This window comes from Hoplias malabaricus, chromosome 14, assembly GCF_029633855.1.
Source record: "Hoplias malabaricus isolate fHopMal1 chromosome 14, fHopMal1.hap1, whole genome shotgun sequence".
Classification (NCBI taxonomy): domain Eukaryota; kingdom Metazoa; phylum Chordata; class Actinopteri; order Characiformes; family Erythrinidae; genus Hoplias; species Hoplias malabaricus.
The window spans coordinates 12321481-12337946 of NC_089813.1; the positions used below are offsets into that span (position 1 = coordinate 12321481).

General features: G+C 48.4%; 1 protein-coding gene and 42 non-coding genes across 43 annotated transcripts in view; 1 reads left to right on the plus strand and 42 right to left on the minus strand.

Moving 5' to 3' along the window:
* The window catches only part of LOC136666265 (ninjurin-1-like), a 226383-nt gene that overhangs the window by 127797 nt on the left and 82120 nt on the right, over positions 1-16466 (plus strand). The gene's annotated exons all lie outside the window — the stretch shown is intronic.
* On the minus strand, positions 52-123 carry trnaa-ugc (transfer RNA alanine (anticodon UGC)). Its single transcript has one exon. It is a non-coding gene; the product is annotated as a tRNA-Ala (tRNA).
* On the minus strand, positions 581-652 carry trnaa-cgc (transfer RNA alanine (anticodon CGC)). The gene has a single exon. It is a non-coding gene; the product is annotated as a tRNA-Ala (tRNA).
* On the minus strand, positions 1082-1153 carry trnat-ugu (transfer RNA threonine (anticodon UGU)). The gene has a single exon. It is a non-coding gene; the product is annotated as a tRNA-Thr (tRNA).
* Positions 1358-1429, minus strand: trnat-cgu (transfer RNA threonine (anticodon CGU)). Its single transcript has one exon. It is a non-coding gene; the product is annotated as a tRNA-Thr (tRNA).
* On the minus strand, positions 1770-1841 carry trnaa-ugc (transfer RNA alanine (anticodon UGC)). Its single transcript has one exon. It is a non-coding gene; the product is annotated as a tRNA-Ala (tRNA).
* On the minus strand, positions 2299-2370 carry trnaa-cgc (transfer RNA alanine (anticodon CGC)). Its single transcript has one exon. It is a non-coding gene; the product is annotated as a tRNA-Ala (tRNA).
* On the minus strand, positions 2639-2710 carry trnat-ugu (transfer RNA threonine (anticodon UGU)). Its single transcript has one exon. It is a non-coding gene; the product is annotated as a tRNA-Thr (tRNA).
* Positions 2915-2986, minus strand: trnat-cgu (transfer RNA threonine (anticodon CGU)). The gene has a single exon. It is a non-coding gene; the product is annotated as a tRNA-Thr (tRNA).
* Positions 3327-3398, minus strand: trnaa-ugc (transfer RNA alanine (anticodon UGC)). The gene has a single exon. It is a non-coding gene; the product is annotated as a tRNA-Ala (tRNA).
* On the minus strand, positions 3856-3927 carry trnaa-cgc (transfer RNA alanine (anticodon CGC)). Its single transcript has one exon. It is a non-coding gene; the product is annotated as a tRNA-Ala (tRNA).
* trnat-ugu (transfer RNA threonine (anticodon UGU)) lies at positions 4196-4267 on the minus strand. The gene has a single exon. It is a non-coding gene; the product is annotated as a tRNA-Thr (tRNA).
* Positions 4473-4544, minus strand: trnat-cgu (transfer RNA threonine (anticodon CGU)). The gene has a single exon. It is a non-coding gene; the product is annotated as a tRNA-Thr (tRNA).
* Positions 4885-4956, minus strand: trnaa-ugc (transfer RNA alanine (anticodon UGC)). Its single transcript has one exon. It is a non-coding gene; the product is annotated as a tRNA-Ala (tRNA).
* trnaa-cgc (transfer RNA alanine (anticodon CGC)) lies at positions 5414-5485 on the minus strand. Its single transcript has one exon. It is a non-coding gene; the product is annotated as a tRNA-Ala (tRNA).
* Positions 5754-5825, minus strand: trnat-ugu (transfer RNA threonine (anticodon UGU)). Its single transcript has one exon. It is a non-coding gene; the product is annotated as a tRNA-Thr (tRNA).
* trnat-cgu (transfer RNA threonine (anticodon CGU)) lies at positions 6031-6102 on the minus strand. The gene has a single exon. It is a non-coding gene; the product is annotated as a tRNA-Thr (tRNA).
* trnaa-ugc (transfer RNA alanine (anticodon UGC)) lies at positions 6443-6514 on the minus strand. Its single transcript has one exon. It is a non-coding gene; the product is annotated as a tRNA-Ala (tRNA).
* trnaa-cgc (transfer RNA alanine (anticodon CGC)) lies at positions 6972-7043 on the minus strand. Its single transcript has one exon. It is a non-coding gene; the product is annotated as a tRNA-Ala (tRNA).
* Positions 7312-7383, minus strand: trnat-ugu (transfer RNA threonine (anticodon UGU)). The gene has a single exon. It is a non-coding gene; the product is annotated as a tRNA-Thr (tRNA).
* trnat-cgu (transfer RNA threonine (anticodon CGU)) lies at positions 7588-7659 on the minus strand. Its single transcript has one exon. It is a non-coding gene; the product is annotated as a tRNA-Thr (tRNA).
* trnaa-ugc (transfer RNA alanine (anticodon UGC)) lies at positions 8000-8071 on the minus strand. The gene has a single exon. It is a non-coding gene; the product is annotated as a tRNA-Ala (tRNA).
* On the minus strand, positions 8529-8600 carry trnaa-cgc (transfer RNA alanine (anticodon CGC)). The gene has a single exon. It is a non-coding gene; the product is annotated as a tRNA-Ala (tRNA).
* Positions 8869-8940, minus strand: trnat-ugu (transfer RNA threonine (anticodon UGU)). The gene has a single exon. It is a non-coding gene; the product is annotated as a tRNA-Thr (tRNA).
* Positions 9145-9216, minus strand: trnat-cgu (transfer RNA threonine (anticodon CGU)). The gene has a single exon. It is a non-coding gene; the product is annotated as a tRNA-Thr (tRNA).
* On the minus strand, positions 9557-9628 carry trnaa-ugc (transfer RNA alanine (anticodon UGC)). Its single transcript has one exon. It is a non-coding gene; the product is annotated as a tRNA-Ala (tRNA).
* Positions 10086-10157, minus strand: trnaa-cgc (transfer RNA alanine (anticodon CGC)). Its single transcript has one exon. It is a non-coding gene; the product is annotated as a tRNA-Ala (tRNA).
* Positions 10426-10497, minus strand: trnat-ugu (transfer RNA threonine (anticodon UGU)). The gene has a single exon. It is a non-coding gene; the product is annotated as a tRNA-Thr (tRNA).
* On the minus strand, positions 10702-10773 carry trnat-cgu (transfer RNA threonine (anticodon CGU)). The gene has a single exon. It is a non-coding gene; the product is annotated as a tRNA-Thr (tRNA).
* On the minus strand, positions 11114-11185 carry trnaa-ugc (transfer RNA alanine (anticodon UGC)). Its single transcript has one exon. It is a non-coding gene; the product is annotated as a tRNA-Ala (tRNA).
* trnaa-cgc (transfer RNA alanine (anticodon CGC)) lies at positions 11643-11714 on the minus strand. The gene has a single exon. It is a non-coding gene; the product is annotated as a tRNA-Ala (tRNA).
* Positions 11983-12054, minus strand: trnat-ugu (transfer RNA threonine (anticodon UGU)). Its single transcript has one exon. It is a non-coding gene; the product is annotated as a tRNA-Thr (tRNA).
* trnat-cgu (transfer RNA threonine (anticodon CGU)) lies at positions 12259-12330 on the minus strand. Its single transcript has one exon. It is a non-coding gene; the product is annotated as a tRNA-Thr (tRNA).
* On the minus strand, positions 12671-12742 carry trnaa-ugc (transfer RNA alanine (anticodon UGC)). Its single transcript has one exon. It is a non-coding gene; the product is annotated as a tRNA-Ala (tRNA).
* trnaa-cgc (transfer RNA alanine (anticodon CGC)) lies at positions 13200-13271 on the minus strand. Its single transcript has one exon. It is a non-coding gene; the product is annotated as a tRNA-Ala (tRNA).
* trnat-ugu (transfer RNA threonine (anticodon UGU)) lies at positions 13540-13611 on the minus strand. The gene has a single exon. It is a non-coding gene; the product is annotated as a tRNA-Thr (tRNA).
* Positions 13816-13887, minus strand: trnat-cgu (transfer RNA threonine (anticodon CGU)). Its single transcript has one exon. It is a non-coding gene; the product is annotated as a tRNA-Thr (tRNA).
* Positions 14228-14299, minus strand: trnaa-ugc (transfer RNA alanine (anticodon UGC)). Its single transcript has one exon. It is a non-coding gene; the product is annotated as a tRNA-Ala (tRNA).
* trnaa-cgc (transfer RNA alanine (anticodon CGC)) lies at positions 14757-14828 on the minus strand. The gene has a single exon. It is a non-coding gene; the product is annotated as a tRNA-Ala (tRNA).
* Positions 15097-15168, minus strand: trnat-ugu (transfer RNA threonine (anticodon UGU)). Its single transcript has one exon. It is a non-coding gene; the product is annotated as a tRNA-Thr (tRNA).
* trnat-cgu (transfer RNA threonine (anticodon CGU)) lies at positions 15373-15444 on the minus strand. Its single transcript has one exon. It is a non-coding gene; the product is annotated as a tRNA-Thr (tRNA).
* On the minus strand, positions 15785-15856 carry trnaa-ugc (transfer RNA alanine (anticodon UGC)). The gene has a single exon. It is a non-coding gene; the product is annotated as a tRNA-Ala (tRNA).
* trnaa-cgc (transfer RNA alanine (anticodon CGC)) lies at positions 16314-16385 on the minus strand. Its single transcript has one exon. It is a non-coding gene; the product is annotated as a tRNA-Ala (tRNA).

The following is a 16466-nucleotide window of genomic DNA, read 5'->3' on the forward strand; positions in this document are numbered from 1 at the left end:
GTTGCGCGTTACAATTAACCATAAAGCAGATGCACGGCTGACCAAACAGCATGGAGATGCAGGGGATCGAACCCTGGACCTCATACATGCAAAGCATGCGCTCTACCACTGAGCTACATCCCCAAATGGCAAACGGTTGGGCTGCATGAACTGTGAGCTAATGTCGGAGCTCAAGTAATTCTTAATTCTCCTAAGAAATCTGACAAGTAGGCTAGAGGCATTTTAGGTGTGTTTTATTTTTCTTTCTCTTTCCGCCACCTTAAAAAATTCATGGGCAGGGATCAAAGTCAGGATCTTAGCTTGACAAGTAAGACGTCTTATGACTTGGCCATCGTGCGTCCGGTTGTAACATCTAACTAGGCAGGACCCTTAGGGCAAATCTGTCTCTAAGAAGCTGAAGGAAAAAAAAAAACACCACAAAATTCTTACACAGGTAAATGATGAAGCATGCTAAGAGGAATGAGAGTTCTGGCGCTCTAAGAAAATAATGCTGTAGGGGCAGAGAACGCTTTGTTCGAGGTTGCCATAACAGCGGGCAACCTTTGCACTGCCGGGTTCTCCATACATAAAGCTGCCTGCTTGGAGATGCTGGGGATTGAACCCAGGACCTCATACATGCGAAGCATGCGCTCTACCACTGAGCTACATCCCCTGTACGGGGCGTGAGAGAGGATAAAACCAGGGAAAGTACGCCGAGACGCAGGGGAGTGAAGGTTGCACGGCATGCGTGCAAAGCACTCCGTCTAGAGCTGAGGGGTTTGGTTTTATTTCTATCTTTTTTTTTATTTTTTACACCTCAAGAGACATGTGTGTGAACTGCACTGTGAGAGAGGATAAAACCAGGGAAAGTACGCCGAGACGCAGGGGAGTGAAGGTTGCACGGCATGCGTGCAAAGCACTCCGTCTAGAGCTGAGGGGTTTGGTTTTATTTCTATCTTTTTTTTTATTTTTTACACCTCAAGAGACATGTGCGTGAACTGCACTGGCTGGAGTTACGGCTGAGGCAAAGTCTTCTTCTTACAACAACTGTTATTGCTACGTAGGCTTTTGTTTCCGTTTCTCGGCATGCGTTCTTTAAAAAAGGCACGAACGGGAATTGAACCCGTGATCTTCGGTTTACAAGACCGACGCCTTGCCACTTGGCCACCGCGCCCTGGCCTGTGCTCATTCTTTGTGCGGAAAATTTGGGACAACCAAACGGCACCTTCCTGCCTAGCAGACGGAAGAACGAAGCTGCAAAACGCAGCAAAGGTCACGGAGATTTCACTCGCGCTTTTGCCAAACTGCTACGTCTGTATCGGAACGCAGAGTTTTTCAGAACAGCGTTGGCTTATGGTCCCCATCCATGTCAAAGGAAAGGCACGGACGGGGGTTGAACCCATGATCTTCGGTTTACGAGACCGACGCCTTGCCACTTGGCCACCATGCCTAGCGTAAACGGTGATGAGCCGGCTCAAAGCTGCATATTTCAAATAGCTTTTTAAAACACGAAACTGACATTCTTTTTACGCTGGACACTGAACCCAAGACCTCACACATGCAGTGAATGTGCTGTATCGCGGAGCTACATCTCCAGTGCTTGCCACGATGATGAATAGGAGAAAGGACTATGCTAAGGAGGTGCCCTGTAAACAAGCACATGCTAGGTTGGACTTGTTAACAGGAAGCAGCACATGTATGCTTCAGAACGTTGAGGGATACGAGCGGACGATGTCTGCGTTGCGCGTTACAATTAACCATAAAGCAGATGCACGGCTGACCAAACAGCATGGAGATGCAGGGGATCGAACCCTGGACCTCATACATGCAAAGCATGCGCTCTACCACTGAGCTACATCCCCAACTGGCAAACGGTTGGGCTGCATGAACTGTGAGCTAATGTCGGAGCTCAAGTAATTCTTAATTCTCCTAAGAAATCTGACAAGTAGGCTAGAGGCATTTTAGGTGTGTTTTATTTTTCTTTCTCTTTCCGCCACCTTAAAAAATTCATGGGCAGGGATCAAAGTCAGGATCTTAGCTTGACAAGTAAGACGTCTTATGACTTGGCCATCGTGCGTCCGGTTGTAACATCTAACTAGGCAGGACCCTTAGGGCAAATCTGTCTCTAAGAAGCTGAAGGAAAAAAAAAAACACCACAAAATTCTTACACAGGTAAATGATGAAGCATGCTAAGAGGAATGAGAGTTCTGGCGCTCTAAGAAAATAATGCTGTAGGGGCAGAGAACGCTTTGTTCGAGGTTGCCATAACAGCGGGCAACCTTTGCACTGCCGGGTTCTCCATACATAAAGCTGCCTGCTTGGAGATGCTGGGGATTGAACCCAGGACCTCATACATGCGAAGCATGCGCTCTACCACTGAGCTACATCCCCTGTACGGGGCGTGAGAGAGGATAAAACCAGGGAAAGTACGCCGAGACGCAGGGGAGTGAAGGTTGCACGGCATGCGTGCAAAGCACTCCGTCTAGAGCTGAGGGGTTTGGTTTTATTTCTATCTTTTTTTTTATTTTTTACACCTCAAGAGACATGTGCGTGAACTGCACTGGCTGGAGTTACGGCTGAGGCAAAGTCTTCTTCTTACAACAACTGTTATTGCTACGTAGGCTTTTGTTTCCGTTTCTCGGCATGCGTTCTTTAAAAAAGGCACGAACGGGAATTGAACCCGTGATCTTCGGTTTACAAGACCGACGCCTTGCCACTTGGCCACCGCGCCCTGGCCTGTGCTCATTCTTTGTGCGGAAAATTTGGGACAACCAAACGGCACCTTCCTGCCTAGCAGACGGAAGAACGAAGCTGCAAAACGCAGCAAAGGTCACGGAGATTTCACTCGCGCTTTTGCCAAACTGCTACGTCTGTATCGGAACGCAGAGTTTTTCAGAACAGCGTTGGCTTATGGTCCCCATCCATGTCAAAGGAAAGGCACGGACGGGGGTTGAACCCATGATCTTCGGTTTACGAGACCGACGCCTTGCCACTTGGCCACCATGCCTAGCGTAAACGGTGATGAGCCGGCTCGAAGCTGCATATTTCAAATAGCTTTTTAAAACACGAAACTGACATTCTTTTTACGCTGGACACTGAACCCAAGACCTCAAACATGCAGTGAATGTGCTGTATCGCGGAGCTACATCTCCAGTGCTTGCCACGATGATGAATAGGAGAAAGGACTATGCTAAGGAGGTGCCCTGTAAACAAGCACATGCTAGGTTGGACTTGTTAACAGGAAGCAGCACATGTATGCTTCAGAACGTTGAGGGATACGAGCGGACGATGTCTGCGTTGCGCGTTACAATTAACCATAAAGCAGATGCACGGCTGACCAAACAGCATGGAGATGCAGGGGATCGAACCCTGGACCTCATACATGCAAAGCATGCGCTCTACCACTGAGCTACATCCCCAACTGGCAAACGGTTGGGCTGCATGAACTGTGAGCTAATGTCGGAGCTCAAGTAATTCTTAATTCTCCTAAGAAATCTGACAAGTAGGCTAGAGGCATTTTAGGTGTGTTTTATTTTTCTTTCTCTTTCCGCCACCTTAAAAAATTCATGGGCAGGGATCAAAGTCAGGATCTTAGCTTGACAAGTAAGACGTCTTATGACTTGGCCATCGTGCGTCCGGTTGTAACATCTAACTAGGCAGGACCCTTAGGGCAAATCTGTCTCTAAGAAGCTGAAGGAAAAAAAAAAACACCACAAAATTCTTACACAGGTAAATGATGAAGCATGCTAAGAGGAATGAGAGTTCTGGCGCTCTAAGAAAATAATGCTGTAGGGGCAGAGAACGCTTTGTTCGAGGTTGCCATAACAGCGGGCAACCTTTGCACTGCCGGGTTCTCCATACATAAAGCTGCCTGCTTGGAGATGCTGGGGATTGAACCCAGGACCTCATACATGCGAAGCATGCGCTCTACCACTGAGCTACATCCCCTATACGGGGCGTGAGAGAGGATAAAACCAGGGAAAGTACGCCGAGACGCAGGGGAGTGAAGGTTGCACGGCATGCGTGCAAAGCACTCCGTCTAGAGCTGAGGGGTTTGGTTTTATTTCTATCTTTTTTTTTATTTTTTACACCTCAAGAGACATGTGCGTGAACTGCACTGGCTGGAGTTACGGCTGAGGCAAAGTCTTCTTCTTACAACAACTGTTATTGCTACGTAGGCTTTTGTTTCCGTTTCTCGGCATGCGTTCTTTAAAAAAGGCACGAACGGGAATTGAACCCGTGATCTTCGGTTTACAAGACCGACGCCTTGCCACTTGGCCACCGCGCCCTGGCCTGTGCTCAAATCTTTGTGCGGAAAATTTGGGACAACCAAACGGCACCTTCCTGCCTAGCAGACGGAAGAGCGAAGCTGCAAAACGCAGCAAAGGTCACGGAGATTTCACTCGCGCTTTTGCCAAAGTGCTACGTCTGTATCGGAACGCAGAGTTTTTCAGAACAGCGTTGGTTTATTGTCCCCATCCATGTCAAAGGAAAGGCACGGACGGGGGTTGAACCCATGATCTTCGGTTTACGAGACCGACGCCTTGCCACTTGGCCACCATGCCTAGCGTAAACGGTGATGAGCCGGCTCGAAGCTGCATATTTCAAATAGCTTTTTAAAACACGAAACTGACATTCTTTTTACGCTGGACACTGAACCCAAGACCTCACACATGCAGTGAATGTGCTGTATCGCGGAGCTACATCTCCAGTGCTTGCCACGATGATGAATAGGAGAAAGGACTATGCTAAGGAGGTGCCCTGTAAACAAGCACATGCTAGGTTGGACTTGTTAACAGGAAGCAGCACATGTATGCTTCAGAACGTTGAGGGATACGAGCGGACGATGTCTGCGTTGCGCGTTACAATTAACCGTAAAGCAGATGCACGGCTGACCAAACAGCATGGAGATGCAGGGGATCGAACCCTGGACCTCATACATGCAAAGCATGCGCTCTACCACTGAGCTACATCCTCAACTGGCAAAAGGTTGGGCTGCATGAACTGTGAGCTAATGTCGGAGCTCAAGTAATTCTTAATTCTCCTAAGAAATCTGACAAGTACGCTAGAGGCATTTTAGGTGTGTTTTATTTTTCTTTCTCTTTCCGCCACCTTAAAAAATTCATGGGCAGGGATCAAAGTCAGGATCTTAGCTTGACAAGTAAGACGTCTTATGACTTGGCCATCGTGCGTCCGGTTGTAACATCTAACTAGGCAGGACCCTTAGGGCAAATCTGTCTCTAAGAAGCTGAAGGAAAAAAAAAAACACCACAAAATTCTTACACAGGTAAATGATGAAGCCTGCTAAGAGGAATGAGAGTTCCGGCGCTCTAAGAAAATAATGCTGTAGGGGCAGAGAACGCTTTGTTCGAGGTTGCCATAACAGCGGGCAACCTTTGCACTGCCGGGTTCTCCATACATAAAGCTGCCTGCTTGGAGATGCTGGGGATTGAACCCAGGACCTCATACATGCGAAGCATGCGCTCTACCACTGAGCTACATCCCCTGTACGGGGCATGAGAGAGGATAAAACCAGGGAAAGTACGCCGAGACGCAGGGGAGTGAAGGTTGCACGGCATGCGTGCAAAGCACTCCGTCTAGAGCTGAGGGGTTTGGTTTTATTTCTATCTTTTTTTTAATTTTTTACACCTCAAGAGACATGTGCGTGAACTGCACTGGCTGGAGTTACGGCTGAGGCAAAGTCTTCTTCTTACAACAACTGTTATTGCTACGTAGGCTTTTGTTTCCGTTTCTCGGCATGCGTTCTTTAAAAAAGGCACGAACGGGAATTGAACCCGTGATCTTCGGTTTACAAGACCGACGCCTTGCCACTTGGCCACCGCGCCCTGGCCTGTGCTCAAATCTTTGTGCGGAAAATTTGGGACAACCAAACGGCACCTTCCTGCCTAGCAGACGGAAGAGCGAAGCTGCAAAACGCAGCAAAGGTCACGGAGATTTCACTCGCGCTTTTGCCAAAGTGCTACGTCTGTATCGGAACGCAGAGTTTTTCAGAACAGCGTTGGTTTATGGTCCCCATCCATGTCAAAGGAAAGGCACGGACGGGGGTTGAACCCATGATCTTCGGTTTACGAGACCGACGCCTTGCCACTTGGCCACCATGCCTAGCGTAAACGGTGATGAGCCGGCTCGAAGCTGCATATTTCAAATAGCTTTTTAAAACACGAAACTGACATTCTTTTTACGCTGGACACTGAACCCAAGACCTCACACATGCAGTGAATGTGCTGTATCGCGGAGCTACATCTCCAGTGCTTGCCACGATGATGAATAGGAGAAAGGACTATGCTAAGGAGGTGCCCTGTAAACAAGCACATGCTAGGTTGGACTTGTTAACAGGAAGCAGCACATGTATGCTTCAGAACGTTGAGGGATACGAGCGGACGATGTCTGCGTTGCGCGTTACAATTAACCGTAAAGCAGATGCACGGCTGACCAAACAGCATGGAGATGCAGGGGATCGAACCCTGGACCTCATACATGCAAAGCATGCGCTCTACCACTGAGCTACATCCTCAACTGGCAAAAGGTTGGGCTGCATGAACTGTGAGCTAATGTCGGAGCTCAAGTAATTCTTAATTCTCCTAAGAAATCTGACAAGTACGCTAGAGGCATTTTAGGTGTGTTTTATTTTTCTTTCTCTTTCCGCCACCTTAAAAAATTCATGGGCAGGGATCAAAGTCAGGATCTTAGCTTGACAAGTAAGACGTCTTATGACTTGGCCATCGTGCGTCCGGTTGTAACATCTAACTAGGCAGGACCCTTAGGGCAAATCTGTCTCTAAGAAGCTGAAGGAAAAAAAAAAACACCACAAAATTCTTACACAGGTAAATGATGAAGCCTGCTAAGAGGAATGAGAGTTCTGGCGCTCTAAGAAAATAATGCTGTAGGGGCAGAGAACGCTTTGTTCGAGGTTGCCATAACAGCGGGCAACCTTTGCACTGCCGGGTTCTCCATACATAAAGCTGCCTGCTTGGAGATGCTGGGGATTGAACCCAGGACCTCATACATGCGAAGCATGCGCTCTACCACTGAGCTACATCCCCTGTACGGGGCATGAGAGAGGATAAAACCAGGGAAAGTACGCCGAGACGCAGGGGAGTGAAGGTTGCACGGCATGCGTGCAAAGCACTCCGTCTAGAGCTGAGGGGTTTGGTTTTATTTCTATCTTTTTTTTAATTTTTTACACCTCAAGAGACATGTGCGTGAACTGCACTGGCTGGAGTTACGGCTGAGGCAAAGTCTTCTTCTTACAACAACTGTTATTGCTACGTAGGCTTTTGTTTCCGTTTCTCGGCATGCGTTCTTTAAAAAAGGCACGAACGGGAATTGAACCCGTGATCTTCGGTTTACAAGACCGACGCCTTGCCACTTGGCCACCGCGCCCTGGCCTGTGCTCATTCTTTGTGCGGAAAATTTGGGACAACCAAACGGCACCTTCCTGCCTAGCAGACGGAAGAACGAAGCTGCAAAACGCAGCAAAGGTCACGGAGATTTCACTCGCGCTTTTGCCAAACTGCTACGTCTGTATCGGAACGCAGAGTTTTTCAGAACAGCGTTGGCTTATGGTCCCCATCCATGTCAAAGGAAAGGCACGGACGGGGGTTGAACCCATGATCTTCGGTTTACGAGACCGACGCCTTGCCACTTGGCCACCATGCCTAGCGTAAACGGTGATGAGCCGGCTCGAAGCTGCATATTTCAAATAGCTTTTTAAAACACGAAACTGACATTCTTTTTACGCTGGACACTGAACCCAAGACCTCAAACATGCAGTGAATGTGCTGTATCGCGGAGCTACATCTCCAGTGCTTGCCACGATGATGAATAGGAGAAAGGACTATGCTAAGGAGGTGCCCTGTAAACAAGCACATGCTAGGTTGGACTTGTCAACAGGAAGCAGCACATGCATGCTTCAGAACGTTGAGGGATACGAGCGGACGATGTCTGCGTTGCGCGTTACAATTAACCATAAAGCAGATGCACGGCTGACCAAACAGCATGGAGATGCAGGGGATCGAACCCTGGACCTCATACATGCAAAGCATGCGCTCTACCACTGAGCTACATCCCCAACTGGCAAACGGTTGGGCTGCATGAACTGTGAGCTAATGTCGGAGCTCAAGTAATTCTTAATTCTCCTAAGAAATCTGACAAGTACGCTAGAGGCATTTTAGGTGTGTTTTATTTTTCTTTCTCTTTCCGCCACCTTAAAAAATTCATGGGCAGGGATCAAAGTCAGGATCTTAGCTTGACAAGTAAGACGTCTTATGACTTGGCCATCGTGCGTCCGGTTGTAACATCTAACTAGGCAGGACCCTTAGGGCAAATCTGTCTCTAAGAAGCTGAAGGAAAAAAAAAAACACCACAAAATTCTTACACAGGTAAATGATGAAGCCTGCTAAGAGGAATGAGAGTTCTGGCGCTCTAAGAAAATAATGCTGTAGGGGCAGAGAACGCTTTGTTCGAGGTTGCCATAACAGCGGGCAACCTTTGCACTGCCGGGTTCTCCATACATAAAGCTGCCTGCTTGGAGATGCTGGGGATTGAACCCAGGACCTCATACATGCGAAGCATGCGCTCTACCACTGAGCTACATCCCCTGTACGGGGCGTGAGACAGGATAAAACCAGGGAAAGTACGCCGAGACGCAGGGGAGTGAAGGTTGCACGGCATGCGTGCAGAGCACTCCGTCTAGAGCTGAGGGGTTTGGTTTTATTTCTATCTTTTTTTTAATTTTTTACACCTCAAGAGACATGTGCGTGAACTGCACTGGCTGGAGTTACGGCTGAGGCAAAGTCTTCTTCTTACAACAACTGTTATTGCTACGTAGGCTTTTGTTTCCGTTTCTCGGCATGCGTTCTTTAAAAAAGGCACGAACGGGAATTGAACCCGTGATCTTCGGTTTACAAGACCGACGCCTTGCCACTTGGCCACCGCGCCCTGGCCTGTGCTCATTCTTTGTGCGGAAAATTTGGGACAACCAAACGGCACCTTCCTGCCTAGCAGACGGAAGAACGAAGCTGCAAAACGCAGCAAAGGTCACGGAGATTTCACTCGCGCTTTTGCCAAACTGCTACGTCTGTATCGGAACGCAGAGTTTTTCAGAACAGCGTTGGCTTATGGTCCCCATCCATGTCAAAGGAAAGGCACGGACGGGGGTTGAACCCATGATCTTCGGTTTACGAGACCGACGCCTTGCCACTTGGCCACCATGCCTAGCGTAAACGGTGATGAGCCGGCTCGAAGCTGCATATTTCAAATAGCTTTTTAAAACACGAAACTGACATTCTTTTTACGCTGGACACTGAACCCAAGACCTCAAACATGCAGTGAATGTGCTGTATCGCGGAGCTACATCTCCAGTGCTTGCCACGATGATGAATAGGAGAAAGGACTATGCTAAGGAGGTGCCCTGTAAACAAGCACATGCTAGGTTGGACTTGTTAACAGGAAGCAGCACATGCATGCTTCAGAACGTTGAGGGATACGAGCGGACGATGTCTGCGTTGCGCGTTACAATTAACCATAAAGCAGATGCACGGCTGACCAAACAGCATGGAGATGCAGGGGATCGAACCCTGGACCTCATACATGCAAAGCATGCGCTCTACCACTGAGCTACATCCCCAACTGGCAAACGGTTGGGCTGCATGAACTGTGAGCTAATGTCGGAGCTCAAGTAATTCTTAATTCTCCTAAGAAATCTGACAAGTACGCTAGAGGCATTTTAGGTGTGTTTTATTTTTCTTTCTCTTTCCGCCACCTTAAAAAATTCATGGGCAGGGATCAAAGTCAGGATCTTAGCTTGACAAGTAAGACGTCTTATGACTTGGCCATCGTGCGTCCGGTTGTAACATCTAACTAGGCAGGACCCTTAGGGCAAATCTGTCTCTAAGAAGCTGAAGGAAAAAAAAAAACACCACAAAATTCTTACACAGGTAAATGATGAAGCCTGCTAAGAGGAATGAGAGTTCTGGCGCTCTAAGAAAATAATGCTGTAGGGGCAGAGAACGCTTTGTTCGAGGTTGCCATAACAGCGGGCAACCTTTGCACTGCCGGGTTCTCCATACATAAAGCTGCCTGCTTGGAGATGCTGGGGATTGAACCCAGGACCTCATACATGCGAAGCATGCGCTCTACCACTGAGCTACATCCCCTGTACGGGGCGTGAGAGAGGATAAAACCAGGGAAAGTACGCCGAGACGCAGGGGAGTGAAGGTTGCACGGCATGCGTGCAGAGCACTCCGTCTAGAGCTGAGGGGTTTGGTTTTATTTCTATCTTTTTTTTTATTTTTTACACCTCAAGAGACATGTGCGTGAACTGCACTGGCTGGAGTTACGGCTGAGGCAAAGTCTTCTTCTTACAACAACTGTTATTGCTACGTAGGCTTTTGTTTCCGTTTCTCGGCATGCGTTCTTTAAAAAAGGCACGAACGGGAATTGAACCCGTGATCTTCGGTTTACAAGACCGACGCCTTGCCACTTGGCCACCGCGCCCTGGCCTGTGCTCATTCTTTGTGCGGAAAATTTGGGACAACCAAACGGCACCTTCCTGCCTAGCAGACGGAAGAACGAAGCTGCAAAACGCAGCAAAGGTCACGGAGATTTCACTCGCGCTTTTGCCAAACTGCTACGTCTGTATCGGAACGCAGAGTTTTTCAGAACAGCGTTGGCTTATGGTCCCCATCCATGTCAAAGGAAAGGCACGGACGGGGGTTGAACCCATGATCTTCGGTTTACGAGACCGATGCCTTGCCACTTGGCCACCATGCCTAGCGTAAACGGTGATGAGCCGGCTCGAAGCTGCATATTTCAAATAGCTTTTTAAAACACGAAACTGACATTCTTTTTACGCTGGACACTGAACCCAAGACCTCAAACATGCAGTGAATGTGCTGTATCGCGGAGCTACATCTCCAGTGCTTGCCACGATGATGAATAGGAGAAAGGACTATGCTAAGGAGGTGCCCTGTAAACAAGCACATGCTAGGTTGGACTTGTTAACAGGAAGCAGCACATGTATGCTTCAGAACGTTGAGGGATACGAGCGGACGATGTCTGCGTTGCGCGTTACAATTAACCATAAAGCAGATGCACGGCTGACCAAACAGCATGGAGATGCAGGGGATCGAACCCTGGACCTCATACATGCAAAGCATGCGCTCTACCACTGAGCTACATCCCCAACTGGCAAACGGTTGGGCTGCATGAACTGTGAGCTAATGTCGGAGCTCAAGTAATTCTTAATTCTCCTAAGAAATCTGACAAGTAGGCTAGAGGCATTTTAGGTGTGTTTTATTTTTCTTTCTCTTTCCGCCACCTTAAAAAATTCATGGGCAGGGATCAAAGTCAGGATCTTAGCTTGACAAGTAAGACGTCTTATGACTTGGCCATCGTGCGTCCGGTTGTAACATCTAACTAGGCAGGACCCTTAGGGCAAATCTGTCTCTAAGAAGCTGAAGGAAAAAAAAAAACACCACAAAATTCTTACACAGGTAAATGATGAAGCATGCTAAGAGGAATGAGAGTTCTGGCGCTCTAAGAAAATAATGCTGTAGGGGCAGAGAACGCTTTGTTCGAGGTTGCCATAACAGCGGGCAACCTTTGCACTGCCGGGTTCTCCATACATAAAGCTGCCTGCTTGGAGATGCTGGGGATTGAACCCAGGACCTCATACATGCGAAGCATGCGCTCTACCACTGAGCTACATCCCCTGTACGGGGCGTGAGAGAGGATAAAACCAGGGAAAGTACGCCGAGACGCAGGGGAGTGAAGGTTGCACGGCATGCGTGCAAAGCACTCCGTCTAGAGCTGAGGGGTTTGGTTTTATTTCTATCTTTTTTTTAATTTTTTACACCTCAAGAGACATGTGCGTGAACTGCACTGGCTGGAGTTACGGCTGAGGCAAAGTCTTCTTCTTACAACAACTGTTATTGCTACGTAAGCTTTTGTTTCCGTTTCTCGGCATGCGTTCTTTAAAAAAGGCACGAACGGGAATTGAACCCGTGATCTTCGGTTTACAAGACCGACGCCTTGCCACTTGGCCACCGCGCCCTGGCCTGTGCTCATTCTTTGTGCGGAAAATTTGGGACAACCAAACGGCACCTTCCTGCCTAGCAGACGGAAGAACGAAGCTGCAAAACGCAGCAAAGGTCACGGAGATTTCACTCGCGCTTTTGCCAAACTGCTACGTCTGTATCGGAACGCAGAGTTTTTCAGAACAGCGTTGGCTTATGGTCCCCATCCATGTCAAAGGAAAGGCACGGACGGGGGTTGAACCCATGATCTTCGGTTTACGAGACCGACGCCTTGCCACTTGGCCACCATGCCTAGCGTAAACGGTGATGAGCCGGCTCAAAGCTGCATATTTCAAATAGCTTTTTAAAACACGAAACTGACATTCTTTTTACGCTGGACACTGAACCCAAGACCTCACACATGCAGTGAATGTGCTGTATCGCGGAGCTACATCTCCAGTGCTTGCCACGATGATGAATAGGAGAAAGGACTATGCTAAGGAGGTGCCCTGTAAACAAGCACATGCTAGGTTGGACTTGTTAACAGGAAGCAGCACATGTATGCTTCAGAACGTTGAGGGATACGAGCGGACGATGTCTGCGTTGCGCGTTACAATTAACCATAAAGCAGATGCACGGCTGACCAAACAGCATGGAGATGCAGGGGATCGAACCCTGGACCTCATACATGCAAAGCATGCGCTCTACCACTGAGCTACATCCCCAACTGGCAAACGGTTGGGCTGCATGAACTGTGAGCTAATGTCGGAGCTCAAGTAATTCTTAATTCTCCTAAGAAATCTGACAAGTACGCTAGAGGCATTTTAGGTGTGTTTTATTTTTCTTTCTCTTTCCGCCACCTTAAAAAATTCATGGGCAGGGATCAAAGTCAGGATCTTAGCTTGACAAGTAAGACGTCTTATGACTTGGCCATCGTGCGTCCGGTTGTAACATCTAACTAGGCAGGACCCTTAGGGCAAATCTGTCTCTAAGAAGCTGAAGGAAAAAAAAAAACACCACAAAATTCTTACACAGGTAAATGATGAAGCCTGCTAAGAGGAATGAGAGTTCTGGCGCTCTAAGAAAATAATGCTGTAGGGGCAGAGAACGCTTTGTTCGAGGTTGCCATAACAGCGGGCAACCTTTGCACTGCCGGGTTCTCCATACATAAAGCTGCCTGCTTGGAGATGCTGGGGATTGAACCCAGGACCTCATACATGCGAAGCATGCGCTCTACCACTGAGCTACATCCCCTGTACGGGGCATGAGAGAGGATAAAACCAGGGAAAGTACGCCGAGACGCAGGGGAGTGAAGGTTGCACGGCATGCGTGCAAAGCACTCCGTCTAGAGCTGAGGGGTTTGGTTTTATTTCTATCTTTTTTTTAATTTTTTACACCTCAAGAGACATGTGCGTGAACTGCACTGGCTGGAGTTACGGCTGAGGCAAAGTCTTCTTCTTACAACAACTGTTATTGCTACGTAGGCTTTTGTTTCCGTTTCTCGGCATGCGTTCTTTAAAAAAGGCACGAACGGGAATTGAACCCGTGATCTTCGGTTTACAAGACCGACGCCTTGCCACTTGGCCACCGCGCCCTGGCCTGTGCTCATTCTTTGTGCGGAAAATTTGGGACAACCAAACGGCACCTTCCTGCCTAGCAGACGGAAGAACGAAGCTGCAAAACGCAGCAAAGGTCACGGAGATTTCACTCGCGCTTTTGCCAAACTGCTACGTCTGTATCGGAACGCAGAGTTTTTCAGAACAGCGTTGGCTTATGGTCCCCATCCATGTCAAAGGAAAGGCACGGACGGGGGTTGAACCCATGATCTTCGGTTTACGAGACCGACGCCTTGCCACTTGGCCACCATGCCTAGCGTAAACGGTGATGAGCCGGCTCGAAGCTGCATATTTCAAATAGCTTTTTAAAACACGAAACTGACATTCTTTTTACGCTGGACACTGAACCCAAGACCTCAAACATGCAGTGAATGTGCTGTATCGCGGAGCTACATCTCCAGTGCTTGCCACGATGATGAATAGGAGAAAGGACTATGCTAAGGAGGTGCCCTGTAAACAAGCACATGCTAGGTTGGACTTGTTAACAGGAAGCAGCACATGCATGCTTCAGAACGTTGAGGGATACGAGCGGACGATGTCTGCGTTGCGCGTTACAATTAACCATAAAGCAGATGCACGGCTGACCAAACAGCATGGAGATGCAGGGGATCGAACCCTGGACCTCATACATGCAAAGCATGCGCTCTACCACTGAGCTACATCCCCAACTGGCAAACGGTTGGGCTGCATGAACTGTGAGCTAATGTCGGAGCTCAAGTAATTCTTAATTCTCCTAAGAAATCTGACAAGTAGGCTAGAGGCATTTTAGGTGTGTTTTATTTTTCTTTCTCTTTCCGCCACCTTAAAAAATTCATGGGCAGGGATCAAAGTCAGGATCTTAGCTTGACAAGTAAGACGTCTTATGACTTGGCCATCGTGCGTCCGGTTGTAACATCTAACTAGGCAGGACCCTTAGGGCAAATCTGTCTCTAAGAAGCTGAAGGAAAAAAAAAAACACCACAAAATTCTTACACAGGTAAATGATGAAGCCTGCTAAGAGGAATGAGAGTTCTGGCGCTCTAAGAAAATAATGCTGTAGGGGCAGAGAACGCTTTGTTCGAGGTTGCCATAACAGCGGGCAACCTTTGCACTGCCGGGTTCTCCATACATAAAGCTGCCTGCTTGGAGATGCTGGGGATTGAACCCAGGACCTCATACATGCGAAGCATGCGCTCTACCACTGAGCTACATCCCCTGTACGGGGCGTGAGACAGGATAAAACCAGGGAAAGTACGCCGAGACGCAGGGGAGTGAAGGTTGCACGGCATGCGTGCAGAGCACTCCGTCTAGAGCTGAGGGGTTTGGTTTTATTTCTATCTTTTTTTTTATTTTTTACACCTCAAGAGACATGTGCGTGAACTGCACTGGCTGGAGTTACGGCTGAGGCAAAGTCTTCTTCTTACAACAACTGTTATTGCTACGTAGGCTTTTGTTTCCGTTTCTCGGCATGCGTTCTTTAAAAAAGGCACGAACGGGAATTGAACCCGTGATCTTCGGTTTACAAGACCGACGCCTTGCCACTTGGCCACCGCGCCCTGGCCTGTGCTCATTCTTTGTGCGGAAAATTTGGGACAACCAAACGGCACCTTCCTGCCTAGCAGACGGAAGAACGAAGCTGCAAAACGCAGCAAAGGTCACGGAGATTTCACTCGCGCTTTTGCCAAACTGCTACGTCTGTATCGGAACGCAGAGTTTTTCAGAACAGCGTTGGCTTATGGTCCCCATCCATGTCAAAGGAAAGGCACGGACGGGGGTTGAACCCATGATCTTCGGTTTACGAGACCGACGCCTTGCCACTTGGCCACCATGCCTAGCGTAAACGGTGATGAGCCGGCTCGAAGCTGCATATTTCAAATAGCTTTTTAAAACACGAAACTGACATTCTTTTTACGCTGGACACTGAACCCAAGACCTCAAACATGCAGTGAATGTGCTGTATCGCGGAGCTACATCTCCAGTGCTTGCCACGATGATGAATAGGAGAAAGGACTATGCTAAGGAGGTGCCCTGTAAACAAGCACATGCTAGGTTGGACTTGTTAACAGGAAGCAGCACATGCATGCTTCAGAACGTTGAGGGATACGAGCGGACGATGTCTGCGTTGCGCGTTACAATTAACCATAAAGCAGATGCACGGCTGACCAAACAGCATGGAGATGCAGGGGATCGAACCCTGGACCTCATACATGCAAAGCATGCGCTCTACCACTGAGCTACATCCCCAACTGGCAAACGGTTGGGCTGCATGAACTGTGAGCTAATGTCGGAGCTCAAGTAATTCTTAATTCTCCTAAGAAATCTGACAAGTAGGCTAGAGGCATTTTAGGTGTGTTTTATTTTTCTTTCTCTTTCCGCCACCTTAAAAAATTCATGGGCAGGGATCAAAGTCAGGATCTTAGCTTGACAAGTAAGACGTCTTATGACTTGGCCATCGTGCGTCCGGTTGTAACATCTAACTAGGCAGGACCCTTAGGGCAAATCTGTCTCTAAGAAGCTGAAGGAAAAAAAAAAACACCACAAAATTCTTACACAGGTAAATGATGAAGCCTGCTAAGAGGAATGAGAGTTCTGGCGCTCTAAGAAAATAATGCTGTAGGGGCAGAGAACGCTTTGTTCGAGGTTGCCATAACAGCGGGCAACCTTTGCACTGCCGGGTTCTCCATACATAAAGCTGCCTGCTTGGAGATGCTGGGGATTGAACCCAGGACCTCATACATGCGAAGCATGCGCTCTACCACTGAGCTACATCCCCTGTACGGGGCGTGAGACAGGATAAAACCAGGGAAAGTACGCCGAGACGCAGGGGAGTGAAGGTTGCACGGCATGCGTGCAG